Below are 25,617 nucleotides of genomic sequence, written 5' to 3'. Positions count from 1 at the left end.
ACTACTCATTGAAAAGAAATTAAGATAAGTCTCTACAAGTACAACTGAAAATAATGTAAACTTTTCTGATATACAAATCCCATTTAAATTTTTTTTTTGTATATTAAATCAAAATTTTGTGGTGTGGGTGACAAATTGCTATTTCTTGATATGAGTGGCCATGCTGGAGTGCAATGTTGTGATCTCAGCTCACTGCAACCTCCACCTCCCGGGTTCTAGCAACTCTCATGCCTCAGTCTCCCGAGTAGCTGGGCTTACAGGCACCCGCCACCACGCCCAGCTAATTTTTGCATTTTTAGTACAGACAGGGTTTCACCATATTGACCAGACTGGTCTCGAACTCCTGACCTCAAGTGATCCTCCTGCCTCAGCCTCCCAAAGTGCTGGAATTACAGGCGTCAGCCACTGCCCCTGGCCGAATAAATGTAAGTTTTAAAAAACTTCATTCCTGAAGTTAAGGAGCCAAATCAACTTGTTATAAGCTGATTTTATAAAGCAATTAGAAAAGCTAAACTTTGGGTTCTCGAGATTGACTAATTCAATAATTCAACTACGTTTTTTAATAGTTAAAAATTAGATGAAACAAAAAATTTGAAGTATGCCTAATACCGTATGTGGTACGTAGTAAACAATAAGTATTAGTTTCAATAGAAAAATGGGTCTTAAATCTGGCTGCACATTAGAATAAACGGTGCTTTTAAAAAATACTCACATCTTTTAAAAAATACTCAAACCTGGGACTCATCCTCACAAACTGACTGCCTGATCTTAAATGAGAGAAGTATCTCTCTCCAAAAAATTCTGATGCATAACTGGAGAATTAAGAACCATTGACCTTGCAATGTTAGAAATCTACTTTTAATGTAAATACATACTAAATATCTTCCAGAGCATATACAGTTAATTAAGCAGTATAGTGCACAATATTTATTTTTTTCCCAACTTTTGATTTAATGCTTCCTTAAAAAATGCAATATGGGCCAGGCACGGTGGCTCATGCCTATAATCCCAGTACTCTGGGAGGCTGAGGTGGGCAGATCACTAGGTCAGGAGATCAAGACCATCCTGGCCAACAAGGTGAAACCTCATCTCTACTAATAATACAAAAGTTAGCTGGGCATGGTGGTGTGTGTCTGTAATCCCAGCTACTCGGGAGGCTGAGGCAGGAGAATTGCTTGAACCAGGGAGTCAGAGAGGGCAGTGAGCCGAGATCGCGCCACTGCACTCCAGCCTGGTGACAGAGCAAGACTATATCTAAAAAAAAAAAAAAAAAAAAAAAAAAAAGGCAATATGGTGGAAAACTAAATAAAAGAGGCTAGGGAAATTCAATAGTTCTAGCAAAAGAGATGGGATGTAATTCATAAATACAGTCACTAAAAGAAACATATAGAAGTAATAAATACTTTTAAGTGGTTCCATTAAGCAGTTTTTACTAAGTTTATCTCTAATGTTTGCTGTGGAATCTATTGCTTCCCCAGGCTGTGAGAAAAAGACAAGGTGTGGGATGTTGATGTGCTATCCACAATGTGTTAGAGGAAAGTAAATTGTTTAGTAAACATTAAAGTAAATTTCCCAAATAATTTTGGTTGCTCTTTTGTTGTCACAATCATGTTAATAAAACTATTTGTATCAGACATACTGACATTTTTTCCAGTTTATAGACAGATTTAAAAGTGATAGGTAATTAGTTCCTTCAAAATATTCTATTAAATATAGATTAAAAATTTGAAAATTATTTCCCCTAAAATATCCTCTCTTAAAAGTATATGTAAAAATATATTTAGAAGACATCGTAGCCCTCTCTTTCTAAGATTTATGAAAGTAGGTATTCATGCATGAGTCTTAATGCATAATTTGGAAAATACTTCTTTTGTCATGAAAATCTTTTTCCTCCTTAGCTCCACATTCCTTCCATGAAAAACAAACAAACAAACAAACAAACAAAGTACATCAGATATATAAACTTCTGCAGTTGATAAATTTCAGTCAGGAGAGCCAAATCCTCTGTGTCAACTGGATACTCTTAGTTGCTTATATTCAAGGCCCTCTAAGCAGGCATAAAAATGCATGAGGTGACTAGTCAATTAGTCTTTCAGGAGGTCTGGTTCTGGCCAAGCATACAATAAAAGGACTCTATTAACTTAATTCTATCTGCAATTTGTGTACATGACCCAAATCACCTCAGAGTAAATTATGATTAGTTGTTCCAATTCATGAAAGAACTAGGACTAGAATCACACTTGAGGTCCACAGGGGGATGGTGAAACTATGAAGGAATTGTGTGCAGCACCTGCCCATACCATGCCCTGCTTAATCAACTGCCTCTCCATGGGGCACTGGAAAGAAGGCTGGAAGATCACCAAGAGCTGTTTATACAACTGGAACCATTCCATCTCAACTCCAGTGAAGCAAACAACAGTGAAAGGGTCCTCTATTCCAATCATCCAATGAAAACAATATGAAGTGGACATCTTGGGAAGTAAATCACCAGGAACATTAAGACATCAGGGAGTGAACATTTTTTAAGTAGTTCAATTAATCAGTTTTTACTGTTTATCTCTAGTGTTTGCTGTGGGATCCATTGCTTTCCTAGACTATGTTAGACAAAATGTTGATGTGCTATCCATAAGAAAGTGAGAGAAAATCGTATATGGGTTACAACACAGTAAAATCTTCTTTTTCTCATTCCATGCTTCATTGAGTAGGCTCTTCTTTACTTATTTTCATAGCCTTCTATAGCTCTGTGCGTCTAAAGTTTCCAAACACACAAATTATTTAATCTATATTTCCTATATAAAAAGAGCTTATATAACATCTGAAATGGATATATTTTCTAAATAAAAAATCAGTTAAAATGAGGATTTTGGACTGTTTTTCAATTCTACTTATAATTTAATTTTCCATGATATTTTTGTCATTTGGATCTTTATAATTCTTATTATAAGCATATTCTTTGTTAACAATGTTATTTTTTAACTGGACTGGGAATAATGAAAGGATTTCATGTTTGTCTACTTGGGAAAACTGTACCTTGACAAACGGAAAACAAAGGCAAAATTGTACTGTACTAAATATTAAACTTTATGTCCAACACACTATTTCAAAAATGGAAAAATAGTTAAAAGTTAGCTATCTCCAAGTAGATTATATATGCCAAGGATGAAGAAAGCAGTTGGAAACTCTGCAGCTCTGAAATGCTGTTGTGATTAGCAGGAAAACACAACAAAATGCTCACATCAGTGTTCCTTAATCAGTGACTCAGAACAAACACGTTGGCCATCAGATTAACAGACTTTTCCACAGGCAGATCCAGTAAATACAGAAGACTGAAATGATCCAAAGATAAACTATAAAACTATAAATTGCTGTATGTGGCCTCCAGTTATTTTATTCTCTATGCTTGTTAGACTATCTACCAGGATTTTTTTTTTCTTATTAAGGGAAGAGTAAGCAATACATCTCTGAAACATGTGTCAGTTGTTTAAAAATGTGCAAAGGCAGGGCAAAGGTGTGATTCCACTTCCACAGAGAAAAAGCATGCATTTCAAACTTATGAAAAAAATTTCAGCCATGTATGAAACTTTTCATCTAGACATTGATTCTTTCCTTCTTATTCCTCATATATGCATGCATAACATCATCAAGATTTTTTTAATGATAGACGTATACCCTATGATTGTTTTCATAATGTATTCTGCAAAACATGTTTTTTACTCTCATATGATTCCTCAAGCAACAGTACAAATAGGGATACTAGGAAATCTTAACATAACACAGATTGCTGCCAAATTGTCAGCTGTTGCTGGATGAATGTTGAGACTGAGACACATTTTTACCGCCTTGGGTTAACCGTTTTAGATGACACATCTGTATACAGTTGTCCAGTTAATATTAGTATAAGTCTTCACTGTTGTCATGAATAATATAACTAAGAAAACTAGAGGTGCAGTGATGCCTTTCCTCTGGAATGTAATGTGAGGATTATAACCAGGATAGTTACCCTGTTGATCAGTCACAAAGCCTAAACTAGTCCCTGGGGACTGCTGAAAGCATTGCTAATTCTTCATGCCTTAAGTATGTAATCACATCCTAGAGACTTCAGTTACATACTGATAACAATTGCTTCTCTTCTAGAAGGCAAACCACACCAACCATAGAAGAGGAGAATTAAAACTTCTATCCACAAATTTCACATGCAAACACATGACAATGATTGTATTGACGGTTGTCATCTGCTGCCATTGTCAGTAGTCTCATCAAGGGACAACTGCTAGTCTTGCACTCCAGCGGCCTTTTAACTTTTAAATTTATGATTTCACACTTGAGACAAATCTGCTGCCATTTAAAAAGACAAATGCAGATTCTAAAGAATTAATTTCCCTGTAAATACAAATGAAGAGGTATCCTTAGCCTCATGATTTTGTAGACTTTTAAAGAGGATCTCCTAAGATTACTGGAAAATTGCAAGTAAATGTGATGGTAGAATACATAAAAATTCCAATTTTTTGAAATATAAGTTAAATGAGAAACAAATAGTCTTATAAATTATATTTTCTAGTACCTTTGCAAATGCCACTGTATGACATTTTCATTTATGTACATTTCTTACAAAATAAAATCGAAAGCCTAGTCCTCACAGAAAATTAGAGTGAAAACTTCCAGTCTATTATCAGAAAAAATAATTAGTTAAGGAGTTTAGGTAATTGTGATTTGATTCTGGATGATTTCTATAATTGTTATCAGGTTTTTTTTTAACTCAAAATGTATGTTCAACTAGTTTCTATAAAACAGCTGTTCTTGGTAAAATAATTCATAATAAAGACAAATTACCTTATTTTTCAGTGATGTGCCCATAACTCTGCAAACTAATTTAAAATGTATTTAATACTGGTAGGGACCAAACAAAATAGGATAATTTATGAGTTTCTGATTTTTATATTAAAATTTTTATTTAATTTATTGTATCATTATTGTTATATGTGAACATGGCTTTTAGAGATTTTAGGCTCAATTTTAAACTTAGAAATAAAGAAGGCTATATAATAGCCATATTTTGAAAATGCAGAGATTAGGAATTCTAATCTCATCCCTTCTTTGAAGAAGTCTATTTATTAGTCTTTACCTCAGTTTTTACATCAGTACTATATATAAGGCATTAATAATTTAACTTGGTATTTTTTAGCATATTCACTTACCTTATTTACAGACATTTTAAATACAGAATTTCTTTATAATAACCTACTCATTCTTTATGAACGAATAACCAATGTAAAATAAAAACAGATCCATTAGGAACAATTCTTATTTGAACCATCATGCTACATAAATCCAGTAATAAACAGCCCTTAGAAAGGCTAAGTAGGGACTGAAACTCTTACTTCCAGTTGGGCTGACATTTATTTCTATTGATTTCTTACTTTTTCCTGGCAGTTCCTCTTACCTATTGAGAGGTGACAGCGTTCTGGCGGCAGTCCTCACAGCCCTCGCTCGCGCTCAGAGCCTCCTCTGCCCGGGCTCCCACTTTGGTGGCACTTGAGGAGCCCTTCAGCCCACCCTGCACTGTGGGAGCCCCTTTCTGGGCTAGCCAAGGCCACAGCCCGCTCCCTCAGCTTGCGGGGAGATGTGGAGGGAGAGGCGCGAGCAGGAACCGGGACTGCGCACGGCGCTTGCGGGCCGGCTGGAGTTCCGGGTGGGCGTGGGCTTGGCGGGCCCTGCACTCGGAGCAGTTGGCCGGCCCTGCCGGCCCCGGGCAATGAGGGACTTAGCACCCAGGCCAGCGGCTGCGGAGGGTATACTGGGTCCCCCAGCATTGCCCACGGGCGCTGCGCTCGATTTCTCAGCGGACCTTAGCTGCCTTCCCGTGGGGCAGGGCTCGGGAGCTGCAGCCCGCCATGCCTGAGCCTCCCACCCCCTCCATGGGCTCCTGTGCGGCCCGAGCCTTCCCGACGAGCGCCACGCCCTGCTCCATGGCGCCCAGTCCCATCGACCACCCAAGGGCTGAGGAGTGCGAGCACACAGCGCGGGACTGGCAGGCAGCTCCACCTGCAGCCCCAGTGTAGGATCCACTGGGTGAAGCCAGCTGGGCTCCTGAGCCTGGTGGAGATGTGGAGAACCTTTATGTCTGGCTCAGGGATTGTAAACACACCAATCAGCACCCTGTGTCTAGCTCAGGGTCTGTGAGTGCACCAATCGACAATCTGTATCTAGCTGCTCTGGTGGGGCCTTGGAGAACCTTTGTGTCCATACTCTGTATCTAACTGATCTGATGGGGACGTGGAGAATCATTATGTCTGGCTCAGGGGTTGTAAACTGCACCAATCAGCGCCCTGTCAAAACAGACCACTGGGATCTACCAATCAGCAGGACGTGGGGCCAGATAAGAGAATAAAAGCAGGCTGCCTGAGCCAGCACTGGCAACCCCCTCGGGTCCACTAACACATTGTGGAGGCTTTATTCTTTTGCTCTTTGCAATAAATCTTGCTACTGCTCACTCTTTGGGTCCACACAGTTTTTATGAGCTGTAACACTGACCGCGAAGGTCTGCAGCTTCACTCCTGAAGCCAGCGAGACCACGAGCTCACCGGGAGGAACGAACAACTCCAGACGCGCCTCCTTAAGAGCTGTAACACTCACCGCTAAGGTCTGCAGCTTCACTCCTGAGCCAGCGAGACCACGAACCCACCAGAAGGAAGAAACTGAACACATCCGAACATCAGAAGGTACAAACTCCAGACGCGCCACCTTAAGAGCTGTAACACTCTCCGCGAGGGTCCGCGGCTTCATTCTTGAAGTCAGTGAGACCAAGAACCCACCAATTCCGGACACACTATCACTCCTCTTATCAATGTCACTGGACCTACTTGATTTTTTACTTTGCTCTAAGCCTGGTGGAAGAGGAGTGCTTTTGTAGCCAATAGGGAAGTAGCATCCTCAAGTACACATCACTGTGTTTGTATTAAGTGTATCCTCAGCCCCTAGCCTCTCCCTCGCTGTCCATCCTCCAGCTTTTCTCAGCTTTCATATCCAGACCTCTAGCTACTGCCCCTTTGAGGGAAATGTCCATGTTAACTGCAGTTGGTTTTCCACATATGTGCAGATGAAAGTCCTTTAGCATTTTGTGTACAAGACAAACAGCACCAATGTGTACCCTTCTATTTTCTTTTGTTCCTAGAAGGCTTACAGGAAAATAAAGTTGGGAAGACAGGAGGGCAGGCAAAGTTTTACTTTTATTTCTTTACTTTTAGTTGTTATTTACTCTGAGAGAACAAATTCTTTTTTGTTTGCTTCAAACATCAAAGTGCAAGAGGGTAAGCAAAAGTGTGTTTGAATTCTTTGTTGGAGCAGGGAAGTACATAATTTTTTTTTGCACATGGGTGTTGAGCTATAGAGAAAGGAGATTCCTGTGGTTCATATAAAGGAATAAAAGAGTCATTAGCATTCTGGTAAGCACTGCTGTCTCCCGGGTACATGAGATAAAGGGAAGATAGACATTAAAACACAAGAATGAATCAGCTACCTCTATTGCTTCCCCATCCGTGTGTCCCACATCAACCTGTTATGTGATTACTGAAGCTCTCTACTCTTCAAATACCCAAAGGTTATTCTTTTTCCTGAGCATTGGCTACCAGCACCTCAATATGTCTCCTAGGCTTGCCTGGCTGGAGCTCCCATGCAAAGGATTTGAGGACCTTGATTAGTGGTTTTTAGTGGGGCTCTTCTATTTTCCGTTGCTCAGAAATGAAGGTGGTAGGAATGAGTTCCAGGTTCAATCATAATCAGTGGTTCATGTGTTCTCATTTTCCAAATAGGTATTCAGTTTCTGATAGGAAAAGTGGTAAAAAAAAAGAGGTCAATGAATGGAATTTGCTTACAACAGCAGGCAGGATATATACTAAGTTAAACAGCTTATTTCAGGCTGAACGTCTAGACCATTCATTACCTGTAAGTTTGTTTTATGACAGCTTAAAATTTCTGATATAAAAACCTTTAAAACCTAAATGTCTTGTTCATTCATGCTTCATTTACCTAGAAAATACACAGTTTTTCCATGTACTTTATTAGCCATCTGACATAAAATTTTCCAAGTGGCAGAAAAAATACATTTTAATTCACTCATTAATGTATTTAATAAACATTGAATATCTTCTGGATTAGGTGCTCTTTAACTTTATTTAAATAGATAAAGGACTCTTCCATTCAACTGCAAATATTTAATATATTAGTAATATATATTGGTACTTTTTAGCATACATTTCTTTTCACCTTTATAGGCTCTCAAAGAAGATGACATTCTCCACAAAAGATAATAGTTGGAGTTAGAAATAGACATCTTGATATTTTTCCTTTCTTCACCTGGCCTTTCAGAGCTGAAAGGTCATTGAAAAGGAGGAAGTACTTTTAAGTGTATCCTATGTCTTGTGATCCAAGATTATTTAAATAAGAAAGCACAAGAAATGGAGAAGTTGCTTCCAAGAACAAGGATGTTTTTCTTTCATATTGCGTTACACATAGACAGGTTCTCTGGGGCCTGAAAACTGCACAGCTGTGTGCATTTGTGTTTAAGATTAAGTTTATTGTGTTTAGCTTGCCTCTTCTTTTATGGTTACTCTTCCTCAGCTGTCCATCTTTCCATCTCACTTTCACATTTCAACTCTCAAAAAAATGTGGAAGGTAATGAAATGTCTGGAATTTCTTTGGTGTATGGATTCAAAGTAATAGTGAAACAGATGTGCCCTACTCATGAAATTGTGTAAAATCTGAAAATAAGCATTCGATTAACTGCTTAGACCAATTTAAAAAAAATTTTAAGGAAAGTCTAGGAATTAAGAGCATAGGAAGGATTAAAATTTGAATTGTTCAATGAGGCGAATTTCTGATAAAAAAATCTTACAACTTTGAATATGGACTATTTCTTATAAGAAATAAACTTTTCCCCTTTCTTACCCCCATCTCCAATCTCAAGTTTTCTGAAATCAGCTCAAATGACAAAATAACACAATTCTCACATTGCTATCCTTTGTTTACTTTTCCTTATCTGATTAATAATTAAATTTATTTGTCTCATTTTTATTAATAATACATATTTACACAAATGTGCATATTAAATATGTGTATTTAGTATCTTATGAATTTTGAAGAAAAAAAACCAGAACATCTTTGGATGTTCTGTGTTGGGTGATTTTAGCTTCCTTTTTGGTTTTCCCTCACAAAAAAGGAAAGGGAAAATTCTACTTAGTCTCTTGTTTTTACAGACACTCAGAATCTACTTGCTTTCTCATTCTTAAAGAAATAACATTTTCTGTCAGGCAAGGATGTCCTATGATCAAATAATGTAACTCATGCAAGATTTGAACACTAATATGTGATATTTCCCAGAAATATTTTGGTTTTTGTCAGACACATTTACTAATAGATTTCCAAGCATTAAAAAGTTAAGGTTAATAGTTATTTCTGGAAGATCAAGGAACTCCCTGTTGGATCCATGCTCTTGGATCACAGTATGAAACAGTTTATTTTTGCTTTTGAGACCAGACTTTGTGGTTCTTTTTAACTTGATTTGTTCATCTCAAAGTCTGAAAAACCAAGATGTATGAAAATTGTAGTATGAAAATTATAAAGCTGTATAAACTCTTCTTATTGTGTACTTCATTAATATTCCTATCATCTTAAATACTATTATTTTGCATTTTGCAAATGTGGTACTGTTTTCACTATTCCGTACCAACCAAAGTAGTTCAGAAAAAAAAATAGCTAAATGTTCAGAATTAATAAAACTGCCACTGTATACCAAGCATAAAAAATTGTTGCTTTTATGAAGTTCAAAGAAGTTATGGCTACTTGAAGTCTCCTAAATATTGTTTTGTGAATTTTGTATGTGTTACGGAGTAAATTGTGTTCCCGCTTCAAAAAATTTCATTTTGAAGTGCTAACTTCCCCCAAACATGACTGAATTTGGGGACAGGATCTTTACAAAGGTGATTAAGTTAAAATTAAATCATTAGGGTTTGCCTGAATCCAACTGGATGGGTGCCCTTGTGAGAAGAGGAAATTTGGACACAGATTTGTATAGAGAGAAGGCATGTGAAGACACAGGGAGAAGATGGCCATCTCTAAACCAAATAGAGAGGCCTGGAATCAATTCTTCCTGTGGCCTTCAGAAGGAACCAATTCTACCTATACCCTATCTTAGACTTTTAGTCTCCAGAATGGTGAGAAAATAAATACTTGTGGCTTAATTTATCTAATCTGTGGTACTTTGTTATGGCAGTCCTAGCAAACTAATATGTTATGAAAATTGTCAATTTCTTATGAGAAAATAAAACACATAATTTGAAAATAAAGTTAGTAATATGCATAACTATATATATTTAATTGCTATATTATCCAATTAATGTTAACTTAGTATGAATGTGGTACCGATATTCAAGCATATATGGTAGTAAAACAATAAAGTAAATAATCACTAACAGAGCTTGATTAATCTGTGTATTGAGCCTGGTTTACTATAGTACCTTTTCATTACAGCAGCTATAACTTTTATTTATTATAACCCATTAACATATCTTTAAAATTTCATTTTTTTGGAAAAGTATTTAGCTAGAAGTTTTTAAAAGGAATATTTCCAATAAAATATTTTAGTCTATCTATAAAATTAAAAAATGCAAATTCCTTCTCTAATTTTAATTTTATGTATTAACATGGAACAGAAATGGATTTAGTCCTATAATTTTATAAATAAGTAGTTTTTCTTTGTACTTAGACGTTCTTTTTAAATCAATGCAATGCCAGTGTGAAAGGTGAATTTACAAAGAATTTTAATCATTGATGTGTGACTAACTCTATGGATTGCTTGGGTTGCTAAGGTGGCATTAACAATAATTGCAGGAACTACTCACTGCCTTCATGATATTGCTAACTTTGACAGGGACATAGGCCTTTTCACAAATGAAAAACAAGACTTGAGTACAAGACATTTAACAAAGCAGTTAATGATTAATTGCTAAACAAATCATATACAATAAATGCTAGTTAGAAGGAGTGAACACGGGATATAGTGGTTTTGAAAGACTACTTCATTGTATTGCTGCTGCTGTTTTTAATCAACTTTATATTAAATACTAATATTCAGAAGTAGTTACAAAGCCATTTTTTGTCAAAATGAAAGTTTGCGAAAATTTTGAATTAAAAAAAGGAAGTTGATTTTGAGGTTAAGCTGCCAATTGTTAGTTTCAATTTTGATGAAATGCATCAATGCCTCTAATTTTTCATCAAGACATAACTTACTTTTTTTTTTTCACTAGAACAGAACTCGTGTGTGTTAAGGCAGAGTATTTGACATCTCCTTTCACTTGGTTTCCCTCTTGAATGGTATTGTAGGGCTAACATAGTTCATTGACACATGAGTGAAATAATCTGTTAGTGTGTTCATTCTTTAGCTTGCTGCAAACTCAAAATTTTGGGTGTTTTAATCTGTGCTGTGCTAACTGTAGCAATTGCTACAACATGAATAACACATTAAAACAAATTTTCATAAGTGATCATGAGAGATTTTTAAAGACAAGTTTGTTGAGCAGTCAATGACACTCTGAAATTAGAAATTCAGGCGAACGGGGACTTGTATTCATTTCCCTGAGGGTGCTGTAATAAATCAACAAACTGAGTAACTAACAAAGGTAAATGTATTGTCTTACAATTCTGGAGGTTAGAAGTCTGAAATAAAGATGTCATCTTGGCCGTACACCCTCTGGAATCTATAAAGAAGATATAGAGAAGACTTCTTCCTTGCCTCTTCCAGCTTCTGGTGTTTGCCAGCAATTCTTGGAGTTCCTTGACTTGTAGATGTATCATTCTTCTATTGTCACATGGCCGCTTTCTCTCTTTTCTCTTCTTATGAGGACACCAGTCACACTGGAATAAAGACTCATCCTTGTCCAGTATGACTTCAGCTTAACTAATCACATCAACAACAGTAGTATTTCCAAGTAAGGACACAGTCTGAGGTACTGGGATTTAGGACTTCAACATATTTTTGGGGGAAGACACAATTCAACACATTGAAAATGATCTCAAATGTGAGTAAAAGTTTACCAAGCTGAGAGGGTTAGAGCCAGGAAGCCAAGAAGTATAAGTTTCCTCAGAAACCAGTGGGGCTTTTTCAGAGTGGAAACTCAATAAATATTTATAGATAGAAGGAATGAATACAGGCATGGAGAAGAGCCCATAGAAATCAGAAAGGCATATATTAGGTTTCTATTGCTGCTGTAACAAATTACCACAAATTTAGTGGCTTAAAACAACATTTATGTATAATTTTATAGTCCGGAAGTCAGGAGTCTGAAATACAACATGCTGGACAAAATTCACAGTGTAAGCAGAGCTGTAACCTTTTCTGAAACTCTAGAGGAAAATGCGTTTTCTTGTCTTTTCCAGCTTCTAGAAACCCCCTGAATTCCTTGGCTCCTTACTACTTCCTCCATCTTCAAGGCAAATAATGGCTAGTTGAGTCTTTGTCTTAGTGCCACCTCTCTCATTCTGACTCTTCTGTTTCTCCCTTCTTCATTTAAAGTCCATTGTGATTACATTTGGCCCACCTGGATAATCCAGGCTAATCTCCGTATTGTAAGGTCAGCTGATTGACAGCCTTAATTCCATCTACAATTTAACACCCTCTTGCCATTTAATAGAACTAGTCTCATGTTCAAGGGATTGGGACACAAACATCTTTGAAGAGCTGACTATTGAGGCCCATTAAAACTTCATTGTTCTTGATAGAAAATTGGTTTCTTCATAAACTGATAACAGAAAAATATTTTTTTTTTACCCAGACTGCCTGTGAGTTTACCTGTATATTAATTCATACATGGATTCATTTAGAAATGTCTGCTGTGCGACTGGAAACTAGGCAAAACTACATTATTCCATTCCATGACCTCCCAGTCTAGATAGGAAACTACACACACACACACACACACACACACACACACAATAATTGCAGTACAATGTGAATTGATTTAATTCAGGTTCATTTATAGTTGAATGACAGCACAATGGAAGAACACAAACATTTTTGTAAAAAACAACAGGATTATGTAAATTTCATAAAAGAAAGCTGGCAATTGAAAATGTTCTCAAGCTTGGGTAAAAGTTTACCAAGTATAAAAGATAAGATCCAGGAATCCAGAAAGGAGAAGTTTCCTCAGAAACTAGTGGAACTGGTGAGACTTTTTCAGGGTGGAAACTCAATAAATATTTACAGATGGGAGAAATGAATATAGCCAGGGAGAAGAGCCTGTAAAAATTCAGAAAGACAAATAGTAGAAGAGTATTTTCTGGGCATTATAAATGGTACTTATCTCTTGGAGCAAATGTTACAAAAAGGGAGGAGATAAGTTGGTATTGGGAAGAGTTTAAATTTAGGTAGCTGGGCTTGTATGTCAGCCAAGGGAACTGAGACTTCAGACAGAATGATGTTTCTTACACTTTACAGGAAACTAGCCTGTTTTAGAATCTAATGAAACCCTAAAACCTCTCTCCTCATATATATGCATATATGAACCTTCTATATGTAATTGGAAAGGTTATGAAGATGCTAACTGAAATCTGTAAATCTTATCTATAGCCTGTAGAACCTAGGAGGGTAAAAACCAAAAGAGAGAGACAATGAAAAAGGAAAAAAGAAAATATCTGCTATAGGCAATAGATATAGGAAGTTACTACCAAACCATGAAGAAGTTTGTACTCTAACTGGAATTATGTCACATTGTCCTGCTAATGAAATTGAGGAGGATAAGATTGGAAACAGGGGAATAGGAGACCAATTCTCATATGTCTGGATGAGAAATCCAATGGGCCTGGGCTAAAGCAACAACTATTTTGCTGTCTTAAGATAAACATTTTAAGAAGGTTCTTAGTTATTTAGTATATGATTTAAGAAATTGGGGTATAGGAGAAAATAATAAAGAATGGATGAAGAGGAATAATACCAGTAAGTATTACAATTCTTGAGTGTTTTAATAATATTAAGCTGGATTCACTATTTCCAATATATTTTAATGGATTAAATATAGGTTTTCTGAAAGCAAACTATAAAAAGGCATAGAGGGAAAACACTATGGCATCAACAAGACAAGCAAGGCGTATGTCAAGCAACTTATTTTTAATAGTTTTACTGAAGTATTATATAATATACATACCATAAAATTCACCTATTGCAAATGTAAAATGACTTTTAGTAAATGTGTAGAGCTGCACAATCACCACCATAATCTAGTTTAGAACCTTCTTATCACCTCTCAAAAGTGCTTCCATGTTGTGCTGACACCTCCACATAGCTAACCCCTGCTTCTAATTAGTGTAGTTAGAATCACACTAATGTTTCCGACTCTAAGAATCTACTTTTCCTGGATATTTTATATAAATAGAATAATGTAGTATGTAGTCTTTTGCATTTGGATTCTTTCAATTAGCATGTTTTTGAGATTCAACGCTGTTGCAGCATGTATCGGTTGTTCATCCTTTTATTAACACATAGTATTTCATTTTATGGACATGTCATATTAATCTTATTCATAGATCTGCTGATAGAAACTTAGATTATTTCCATGTCTTGGCTATTATAAATAATGCTGCTGTGAACATCTCATGTACATGTCTGTGTAGACATTTAAAAAATAATTTGTATTTATTTTTATTATTATATTTTTAGAGCCAGGATCTCCCTCTGTAACCTAGGCTGAAGTGCAGTGGTGTGATCATAGCTCAAGGCAACCTTGAACTTCTAGGCTCAAGTGATCCTCCTGCCTCAGTCTGCTGAGTAGCTGGGAGTACAAATGTTCGCCACCATGCCCAGCTAATTTTTCCATTTTTTGACAGAGTTTTGGGGCATCTCACTTTGCTTCCAGGCTTGTCTCAAACTCTTGGCCTCAAGAAATTCTCTTGCCTCGGCCTCCAAAATTGCTGGGATTAGAAGCACAGGCCACCACACTTGGCCTGTATAGCCTTTTAAAAATTTACTTTGCTGAAGTCCTAGGAGTGAAATTGTTGGGTCATGTAGTCACTTAATGTTTAAAAGTTTAAGACACTATCAAACTGTTTTCAAAAGTGGCTGTGAAATTTTTTGTTTCCACAAACAATGAATGAAGTTTCCCGTGTCTTCACATCCTCGCCACATTTGCTATTGGTGCAGTGATCCCAGTCTGTTTGTAGTGGTATCTCATTATAGTTTTAATTTGCATTTTCTTGATTATTAATGGTGTCAAACATTCCTTAATTTGATTATTACCCATCTGAGTACCTGCTTTAGTGAAATGCCTATTTAAATATTTTACAAATCTGTAATTAACTTTTTTTGCCTTATTGAGATGAAAGTGTTCTTTATATATCCAGTATAAAAGTGTTATTTCAGTTTTTAGTTAGATATTTCTTCCCAGTCTGTGGTTTATCTTTACATTTTCTTAATGGTATCTACTAAAACATGGTTTTTAGTTTTGATAAAATCGATTTTATCAGTTATACCTTTCTGTGCATCATGTCTTTGGTGTCATTTAAGAACTTTGCCTACTCCAAAGTAGTAAATATTTTCTCTTATTTTTTTCTTCTAGATGTTTTATAATTTTAGCTCTTATGTTTCGGTCTATGACCCGTTTTGAGTTAATTTTTGATGTATCAAAATTTTCTCTTTAATGTCAATATTCTCTTCAACCATTCAACCATTTGTTGAAATTATCATTTCCTCATTAAATTGTTTGGGAAACTGTCAAAATCAATTAACCATAAATACAAGGATTTACTTCTGGACTTTCAATTCTCTTACATTAATCAGTAGTCTTATTGTTCCACCAGTAGCTCACTGTCTTCATTACTATGGCTCTATAGGATATTTTGGATCAGGTAGTATAACTCTTCTATCTTTGTTCTTTCTCAGAATTGTGTAGCTATTTTAGGTCCTTCGCATTTCCACCAGGTTCTGGAGTCTGTTTATTTTTCATCATTTTTCTTTTTTCTTTGGTCTTCAGATGAGATCATTGTAATTGATCAATTTCAGTGGTTCTCTCTTCTGCACCTTGAAACTGCTTTTGAGGACTTTTTCATTTAAGTGGAAAAATATTTCATCTCTAGAATTTTTATTTTTAAAAATAATTTCTATGTTCTTATTGAGAAATTTTATTTGTTGGTTTATTTTTTATTATACCTTCCATTAATTCTTTAAACGTGGTTGCCTTTTCTTTATTTAACATATTTGTAATACCTGTTTTAAATATTTTTTCTGCTAAATCCAACATTTGACAATGCTCGATTTCTATTATTTCTTTTTTTCCCAGAGTATGGGTGACACTTTTCTATATCTGTGCATATCTCATAATTTTAAAAATAATATAAGTAATATAATGTAGCTACTCTAATTCAGATTCTGCCAGCCACCCTTCCCAAGCAAGGTTGATATTGCTGGCTTATTTCTTAGTTTGTCTGTTTCTTTGTTCAGTAACTTGTTTTGGATAAATCTATCTCCTCCTTGGTGTGTGGCCACTGATGTTTTCATTTAACTTTTTGTTTTTAAATCTGGCTTTCCAGGATTTGCCCCCTGTCTCTATATAGCAAAATTGTCAGTCAATAATAAGAAAAATTTTGTACCAAACATCTGGAGCCAATAAGACTTTTTCATTCTGTTGAATGGTCTATATGTGGGTAGGAGGGTGTATTCAATTTCAGACTATATTTGTCTGCCCTAGCTTCTACGCCACTGTAATCTTTTATGCCTCCTCTACATATGTGTGCAGCCTCAAGGTTGGCTGAGAGTGTGTGGCTGGTTTGAGTCCTCTTAGGTCTCTGCTTTGCATGTACACAGACTCAAGCAAGAATATACTTGCTTTGATCATAACCAAAATGTCATTTCTGCTGATAATATCATTGAATTTGGTCATTGCTTACCATTCCAATTTGAGTGGCTTCCTTTGACAGCAGAAGAAAAACAGCCAGTTCTCATGGACTGTCTCATGATATCAGAACCTCCATGGCTACTCAGCCAGGAGTGGGAATGGGAGCAAACCCAGGCCAGAAAGCTACGGACTCCTACTGTTCTTATCTCAGTTTTAGCAGTTTAGCAATTATAAATGTGTCTCTGATAACTGTATGCCTTTTTTCATTTCCAGAACATGGACATACTTGGTTTTGTCTCTTACGTTCAGCTTTGCAATTGATTTATCGGGAGGAAATTTGCCAATCTCCTCCCTTAGCCAAAGCTGGGAATCCTACTATATGCCATGAACTGTGCCCAGTATAAAGAAATCAGAATACAAGGTTGAATTCTAGTAATTTTCCAAATTTCTGATAGATTTCCCATTTTTCTTCTTTATGAAAACACAATGATCGCTTTTAACTCTTCTTTTTTTATTCCGTACAATACTATTTTACACTATGTTAAAAATAATAGCTCTTTCTTTATTGAAAGCTTATTATGTATCAAGAAAAATGCTGACTACTTCACTTGCATTAGATCTTAATAAACTTATAGCTATTAATATTTTTGTCTTCATTTTATAGAGGAGATATTGTGGCAACAAGTTGCTTATGCTCACAGGTCTAAGAAATGGTTAGATAGCTTGGTTAAGACTACTAAGTACTATTCAGCCATAAAAATGAATGAGATCCAGTAATTTGCAGCAACATGGATAGAACCGGAGATTATTACGTTAAGTGAAATAAGCCAGGCACAGAAAGACAAACATTGCATATTCTCACTTATTTGTGGGATATAAAAACCAAAGCAATTGTGCTTATGGAACTAGAGAGTAGAAAGATACTCACTAAAAGTTAGGAAGGGTAGTTGGGGATTGGGTAAAAAAAAAAGAATGAATAAGACCTACTATTTGATAGCACAGCAGAGTGACTATAATAAATAATAACTTAATTATACACTTTAAAATAACTTAAAGAGTATAATTGGATTGTTTGTAACTCAATGGATAAATGCTTGAGTGGATGGATACCTAATTCTCCATGATGTGCTTATTTCATATTGCATGCCTGTATCAAAACATCTCATATGCCACATAAAAATATACACTACTATCTAGCCACAAAAATTAAAAACAGTAAAAGACCACAAAGCGAGTAAGTAACTGAGTTCAAAACTTAACAGAAGTCCTTCTGATTATAAGTCTTTGCTTTTTTTCTTTCTTTATTTCCAAATGTACAAGTGTTAATGTAATATGTAAATTTCATTAAGCTGCAATAAATCATCAAAAAGTAACTTCGACATCTCATGAAATAGAACAACATCTAACAGACAACACACATCAATGTAAATTTAATGGAAATATATTGCCTTTGGGTCAATGTACAGATCCAAAGTTAACAGTTCATATATTTCAATGTGGTAATTTATATGGCTTCTGGTCCTTTACAGATAGGGTACAGCATTTATAAGAGGAGAGTATTATAAAACATTAATTTTTTGTTTAGTTTATATTTATTGAAATTATTTTAGAAGCTAATGTTATCAGAACTTTCTTTCCACTCTCTCTTCTCCACAAATAACCTATTAAAATCTCAAGTAACATTAGTACTTTATGAAACACACCTTGGAGAAATGGAAATACATGAATATGAAAAACGAGAGAAAGATCAGGTTTGGAATAATGAGTTAAGTTATGGGATATGAGAGCATTAGGGCAGACAAAGTGCAGAAGAACAATGTAGTCTTAGCTAAGAGAAGCTTTTAAACTCACCCTGAGGTTTTCATACCTTATAAGAATATTATAAATTCAAGAAGGTATTGAGAAATGTGGTTGTCTGAGGAACAAAAAAAAATATTTCTTAAATTGTGGGCCTAGTAATGTGGTCTAGCAGTTGATTCATGAAAGGTCATGCTAAGACCAGAATTAAGGGATTGAATCAGAAATTTAGCTAGATCACATAAGACATTTATCAAAAATCAACAGAAGTTCATTTGAGAACCTTCCTCTCTTTCTGCCCCTTGAGTCACCTCCTCATTCAGCAACACACACATTTGCACTGTTTTCAAAGCTTTTTTCTAGTCTGTTTCTCCATAGTTACTAGACAGGAAGAAGGGGGACTTTAGAACAGAAGAAATAAAATTAAAATGGGTTTGTATGCTTTTTACAGAGATGGCAGGTTAAGCAAGAAATTGGGAAAAAAGAAAAAAAAAATTCTAATCTGTATTCAGCCAAGCAGAAGATAAATACAGGTGAGATAAAAGAACTATGGAAATCAGAAAAGAAAATATGTGCCTCAAATAGCAACACCTGTTGGAAAAAATGGGCAGGAATTGGGAACAAGCTTATGAACATTATTTGCATGGAGATGGAAAATTTCCCTTAAGATGTTCTTCTCTTTGTAGGAAAGTCCCAATTCATCAGATGCTATCTCAATTCAAGGCTTCTCATTTCCACATCTTCCTTAAGTGTTCCCAATACATCATTTTTTAAAAAAATAAGGTAATTCTTTTATTTAGTCTCATGACACTTTTTCTTTGAATCTCTTGGCTTCAGATATTTAGAAATTTCCAAACAGAAATTGCTGATACAATCCACAACAGATGTGAAGAGACTGTAAAACTTGTGAACAAGAAATACCTTTTCTGTGAAATTTTATTACGTTGTATACTAAATACTCCATGCCACAAAGGCTAGCTTTATTTTGTTTTCTGTTTTAAATCCAGAATGGAGAAAGAATATGTCAGCGTCTACTCTAGCCACAATAAAACTAATATTTTTTTCAGCTCTCCAAGACAGATACAAAGCCAATCGAAGGTAAAGAATTGCGGAGACATTGACAAGATGAAAGGAATTCATATCACTTTAATCAAAATTTAAAGCAGAAGCACAAGGTAGTAGCCATGGGCAATCCCCAGATGTCTCTGGGGATTGAGGAATGTCTATGATTTTTGTACCTCTTTCTGTCTAGGGTTCTTCATCACATCTGTGTGTATCTGGAACAAGTCAATGTTACTTCTTTATTTAGTTTATGTTATATGAGTCCCCATAATATTAATTTTATCCACACGTTTTATTCACTTAGTACTCCTGTATTCTACATAGCCACATTCTGTTTTGATTCATTTTTGTATTATGCCGTTCTTTTCTTCTGCTGAGAGTCCATTTGACGAAAGTCTGATTTCTTGTGTCATGTCTCTGAGGAGCTATTTGTGATTGTAAAGGAATGTTTTCCTACAGTAATTCTTATGCTTTCTCCATCAACTAATTGAATTAACTTTGGGCTCATATATTTTTGATAAGAATGTCCCTGGTGAATGGGGAGGTTCTGTTAAAAAGCTTTCACATATTGACATTTGCTTGAATCCAAATTTGATTTGTGTTTTTCAAATGTGCTATCGAAACATTTTTTATCAGCATATTTTACTAGTTTTAGGACTCTACTATATAAATAAAATTGAAACAATTGAAGAGAAGGGCAGAAACAAATATGTTAAAGAATCACACCTACTAACAAGAGGTTTCTGACATAAGAATTACATTGGCAGCATTGAAAACCCCATTATGTGAGAGGTGTTCCATTTGATTTCAGTTTAGTACTAAAACCAACATTTTTAAATGTCAAGATATTTGGCAAGGGTAAGGTTTTATATCTCTCTGTAAACCAATACTGATATATCCTTTACCATTGACTACATTTGCTTTTTATTTGGCAACCAAAAATATATATTCTTTAGAAAAGTATAAAAGGCAAAATAAAATCTGGGGTAAATGCTTGTTCACTATAAGATTTTCTCCTAAGACTTTTTCGTGAAATATAAATAAAATAAATTTACTAAACAGCAAGTGTTGGATCAAACAACATTAAAATATTTATTGTCTTCTTTATGAAATAGTTGATCCAACGTCAAGTTTTACTTAATTTCATGGGGTTTACCCTGGGACAAATGGAGAACCTGAAACCACATGTGATCCTTGAATATTCATACACTTCCCTCTTTTCTGAAAATTAACCATCAATTGTAATGCATAAACTTTTCAAAGAACACATTTTATTTACTGTCAATTATATAGCATACGTTAAAAAATCTATTATTCTATTTTTCTTTATTTGAAAAAGAAACTACTTCACAAATGTTGAAATTGATTTTAAAAATCCTAATTCAATTATTAACTATATTTCTTACAGTTCTTCTCAATATAATTTTGGATATAGTCAGTATTCACTAACTTATGCTGTTGAATCAATAAATGGAATGAAAAATTGCATATCCTTCAGAAGTGTCCCCAGAGTACATATTAATTCTGTTCCTTTATGTGATGAAACTAATTTTGTTGCCCACATCCCGTTATCTTAGCTATGAAACAGTATGAAGTATCTTCTCATGTCTGCTATTTGTGAAATAAAATGTTAGCTATAGAACTGATTACTTATCTAAGCTTAAAGTTCCTTTCTGTGAAATGTGTGGTGGCGTGTGTGGGTGTGTGTAGTAGCAGGAGGCGGAGGAAGTAGCAATTTTGGTACCAACTTTACATGGTCGTTAAGAGGATTAAATGAGATAATGTATAAAGAGCGCTTACAACTTATAGCACAATGCCTGCACATATATTTTAAATCTCCTTGCGAAGATTAGTCAGAGAGAGAGAAAGAGAGAGAGAGAAGCTCAATTGTTTTAGAATGGGCAGTTTAATACATTTGAGTTACCTTGCTGTGGTTAAGGATCAATATAACGCCTAATGTGGTTCATCAACTTTCATTCTTCTCTGGTCCATTTTTTCCAGTTTTACCAGCCCTCAGCCTTTCAAGCTATAGTCCATTCTTACCTCTTCATCTCATAACCATACCAATTGGAAGAGTAATTACTTTTTGAACTCATATTCCTTTATATTCTCTGGTTTCTACTTCTATCGTGCACTGCAATGACTTTTGCTAATACCCCTTACTCCAAACTGCTACCTCACAATCAAAAGAGCATATCTGAATTCAAATGAGGTGACATTATCATTTAGAAAACTTTGAATATATATATATATATATATATATATAGCCTGGAATATATTTGACTCTCAAATGTGGTTTGAATCAAAATGAAAGTTTTGATGAATAAGTGAGTTAATGAAATAATTACATACGGTATGAAAATGTAGTAAGTGCTAATCATTAATATTTTACTAAGAAATAAATAGTGATGAACAAGTTTCTCCATTATTTAGCTATAGTACTTACTGGCTTAAACATAACTTTTCTTTTTTTTTCTCCCTTGGTCGTATGTCAAAAGATATAGAAGTTCTAATCCAAAATCACAGATGTGATCAGGCTGATACATATCCTGAAGAGACAGCAAAGGCGTACATAGTTACCTGGACAACCTCATGACCCAGGCAACTGAAGGAAAAAGGCCTGGAACAGTAGGCAGTCTTCATGACCTTGTTTTAATGGTATGGGCCATGTAGGTTGTAATTCCTTTATGACGTGCTGCAGAGGTTGTTAAATTTTTTGAAAACTACACCTGTGTTTCAGGTGCTTGGTGAACTCAACAGTTGTAATTGTTTATATCTATTTGCTGTACTGTCAACCTCTTGCTTATAACTTAAAGGCACTTCTCCATTAAAGTACTCAGGATGTCAAGGGCTCATTTTCCATCTCCTCTACTCTATCAGAAGTTTCCAAGAGGCGAGAGCCCTATCTTATTCACCTTTCTTAACGGCCTGTCATTCAGCATGTTTCTTAGAAGATAGAAGGAGGTCAATAAAATGTGTTAAGTAAGTAAGTAAATGAGGACATCACTAGTGTGTTGGTCCTTTCCTACTCAGCTGTCAGGAGATTCCATGACCTCCTTCTTCTGCATCTTATCTCCCATTATTGACAAGTACTATTTCTTGCTGAAATATTAAGAAAAGATTAAGAAAAATTAAGATTAAGATTAAGAAAGATCAAGAAAAATATTGGGCTGAAAGATCAAGAAAGATTAAGAAAAATATTAGGCTTTTTGCCTTATTTTTAATGTGGATTATAGGTAACAACTACTACAGTTTGACAATTACTACACTAGATTGCCTTTCCTTGGACATATTATCATTAACCTAGACCCTGGGAAGTAGTGGAAAACATACAACTGAGTTAGTAAAGAATATTCAGAAAAAGCGTGGTGCAAATGTCCCCAGCCCTGTTCCTTCTTCCAAATAGGTCTGAAAAGTTTTGAAATTCATAGAAAGATTATGGACAGGTATAAACTGTCCAAAGTTTGCAAAACTTTGTCATCCAAAAGTAACTATTAACAGAATTAAAAGCACATCATATTAAGTAGCCAGGACTTAAAAGACCTATTTATAGTATCAGTTTGATGGAACAAATCCATCCCAAGCTTTAAACTTCAATAAACAGCTCTAAAATCAGCATGCAACCTGATATGAAGCCAACTGAATGTCTTTAAATTAGGTGTCATATTTATCCTGAATTACCTTTTAAAATGTGGGTTCTTTGAAACTACAGTTCAAATTTGAGCTCCTAAGAAACTTACCAAGAAGGAAACACTTGTTCCCTTGATTTTCCTAAAAAAAAAAAAAAAAAAAAAAAAAAAAAAAAAAAGAGAGTTGAAAATGATGGAGCTTATTAAATCTGAAGCCAAGCTTTTAACAAGTTACTACCAACCTTCAAAGCATTCTTTGAAATGTATAGTTTCTTTTTGGACATGGCGGTTATTATTGACCTAAAGTAGTGTTTTCTTAATCCACCATCCATCATTACCTTCTTCTTGACACTTATGTTAGTGTACCCCAATATTCCTTTGAGATCTGATGAGGGATTTTAAAAGTGTATGGTCAACACTGGAAATATATATAGTTTTTCTTCAGGGAATAGAGATAGTGGACTTTGAAATATGTAAGTGACAAGCTCTTAAGGTTTTAGAAATATGTGGCTGTCGTTAAATACTAGTATCAAGTAAATCATACTTTCAGTAATATACAAATTTATTTTTACTAAAAATTCAAACTTAGAATTATGTAGGCTAATGTAAATGAGAGAATTAATTAGGTAAAACTTAAACAGCTGGCACATGAACTGTACTTAATGAAGCATTGACTTAAAAAAATCACAGAATGAACTTAAAGGGAGTCATTTCCTTAATTCATTTGTATAGTGTTTCCTTTGTTGAAATAAAGGCACAAAATTACTAAGGCACTATTCAAATATTAAATAAGCAAAACCATTACAATTTTATTCCAAACATTTGAGTAACCCTTGTGATGGGTCAGTTCCCTGCTCAGTACTCAGATATCAGCCTGTGCCATGCCCCACTTAGGTTATGCATAATTCTTTATTCAAAGTGTTTTTAGGAGTTGGTGTTCATTACAATATTTATATACGGTAGAATCAGCCTCCCAAGTGGCTTATAATTACTTTTTTAATGCAATCTGCTACTTAGCAAAGGATTATTTTCCAAGTTTAGTAACTTTTTCCCCATTAAGAATATTTATCTTTCAACACATTAGCTATGGGGTGTTGGCTTTGGTAGTGTTGCAGAAAAGACCAAATTGCTTCCTGCCGACCAGGCAGCCATCCTAAAGCAACAACTTGGACCAGCCTGATTCAGGCAGCACTTTGTTAAGTGTTATGAATTCTCTTATTTTAAGCATATTCAAGGTAAGTTAATTGTTTACATTTATATTTGTATTATTATTAAACTTACCATTGAAATTACAAGTCATACATCATAGAATTTTAGAATTGGGAAGGACCTTCAAAATGTATATACTCATCTCCTTATAATTTTTAATTCTTATTAATAAAAACCATGATATATGATTGCTCAGAAGCTCAATCAACTAGAACTATATGGATATAGTCCATTGCAGATGCGATAATTTGCCCTGGATAATTAAATTGACTTTGTGTTCATAATTTTTTTCTTTTCTTTTTAAATCTAGACTATGTTCTACATTATTGAAATACATCAGACCACTGTAATGGGCAAACACCACAGCAATTTTGAAATTCATATTAAAGATATCTAAATAATGATACTCAAATAATATTATCAAAATATAATCATTAATTAGAAAGTTATATATCAGAAGGCCTCTTGTATATAATTTTTAATCATTCATTTTTTTCACAATATTTTGAGAACGGGGATTTGGGGTTTCTTTTGTTTACCATCTTTTTTTTTTTTTTTTTTTTTTTTGAGATGGGAGTCTCTCTCTGTCGCACAGGCTGGAGTGCAGTGGCACCATCTCGACTCACTGCAAGCTCCGCCTCCCGGGTTCACGCCATTCTCCTGCCTCAGCCTCCCGAGAGTAGCTGGGACTACAGGCACCCGCCACTACGCCAGGCTAATATTTTTGTATTTTTAGTAGAGACGGGGTTTCACTGTATTAGCCAGGATGGTCTAGATCTCCTGACCTCGTGATCCGCCGGCCTCGGCCTCCCAAAGTGCTGGGATTACAGGCGTGAGTCACCGCGTCCGGCCTTGTTTACCATCTTAAGCACAGTGCCTTTGACAGTACCTGGCTCACAGTAAGCGTTCGTAAATATGTTATTTGTATTTTCAGTGGCTTCAAGATACAACCCAGCTTAAACTATTCAACTTGTTTTTAAGAAGCTAGAATAATAAATGAAAAATCTTGAGCAGCTTCACATAAGAATAATCTTTAAATAAAGATG

This window comes from Symphalangus syndactylus, chromosome 6 (genome assembly GCF_028878055.3).
Source record: "Symphalangus syndactylus isolate Jambi chromosome 6, NHGRI_mSymSyn1-v2.1_pri, whole genome shotgun sequence".
NCBI lineage: Eukaryota > Metazoa > Chordata > Mammalia > Primates > Hylobatidae > Symphalangus > Symphalangus syndactylus.
This window is presented reverse-complemented; position numbering follows the sequence as displayed.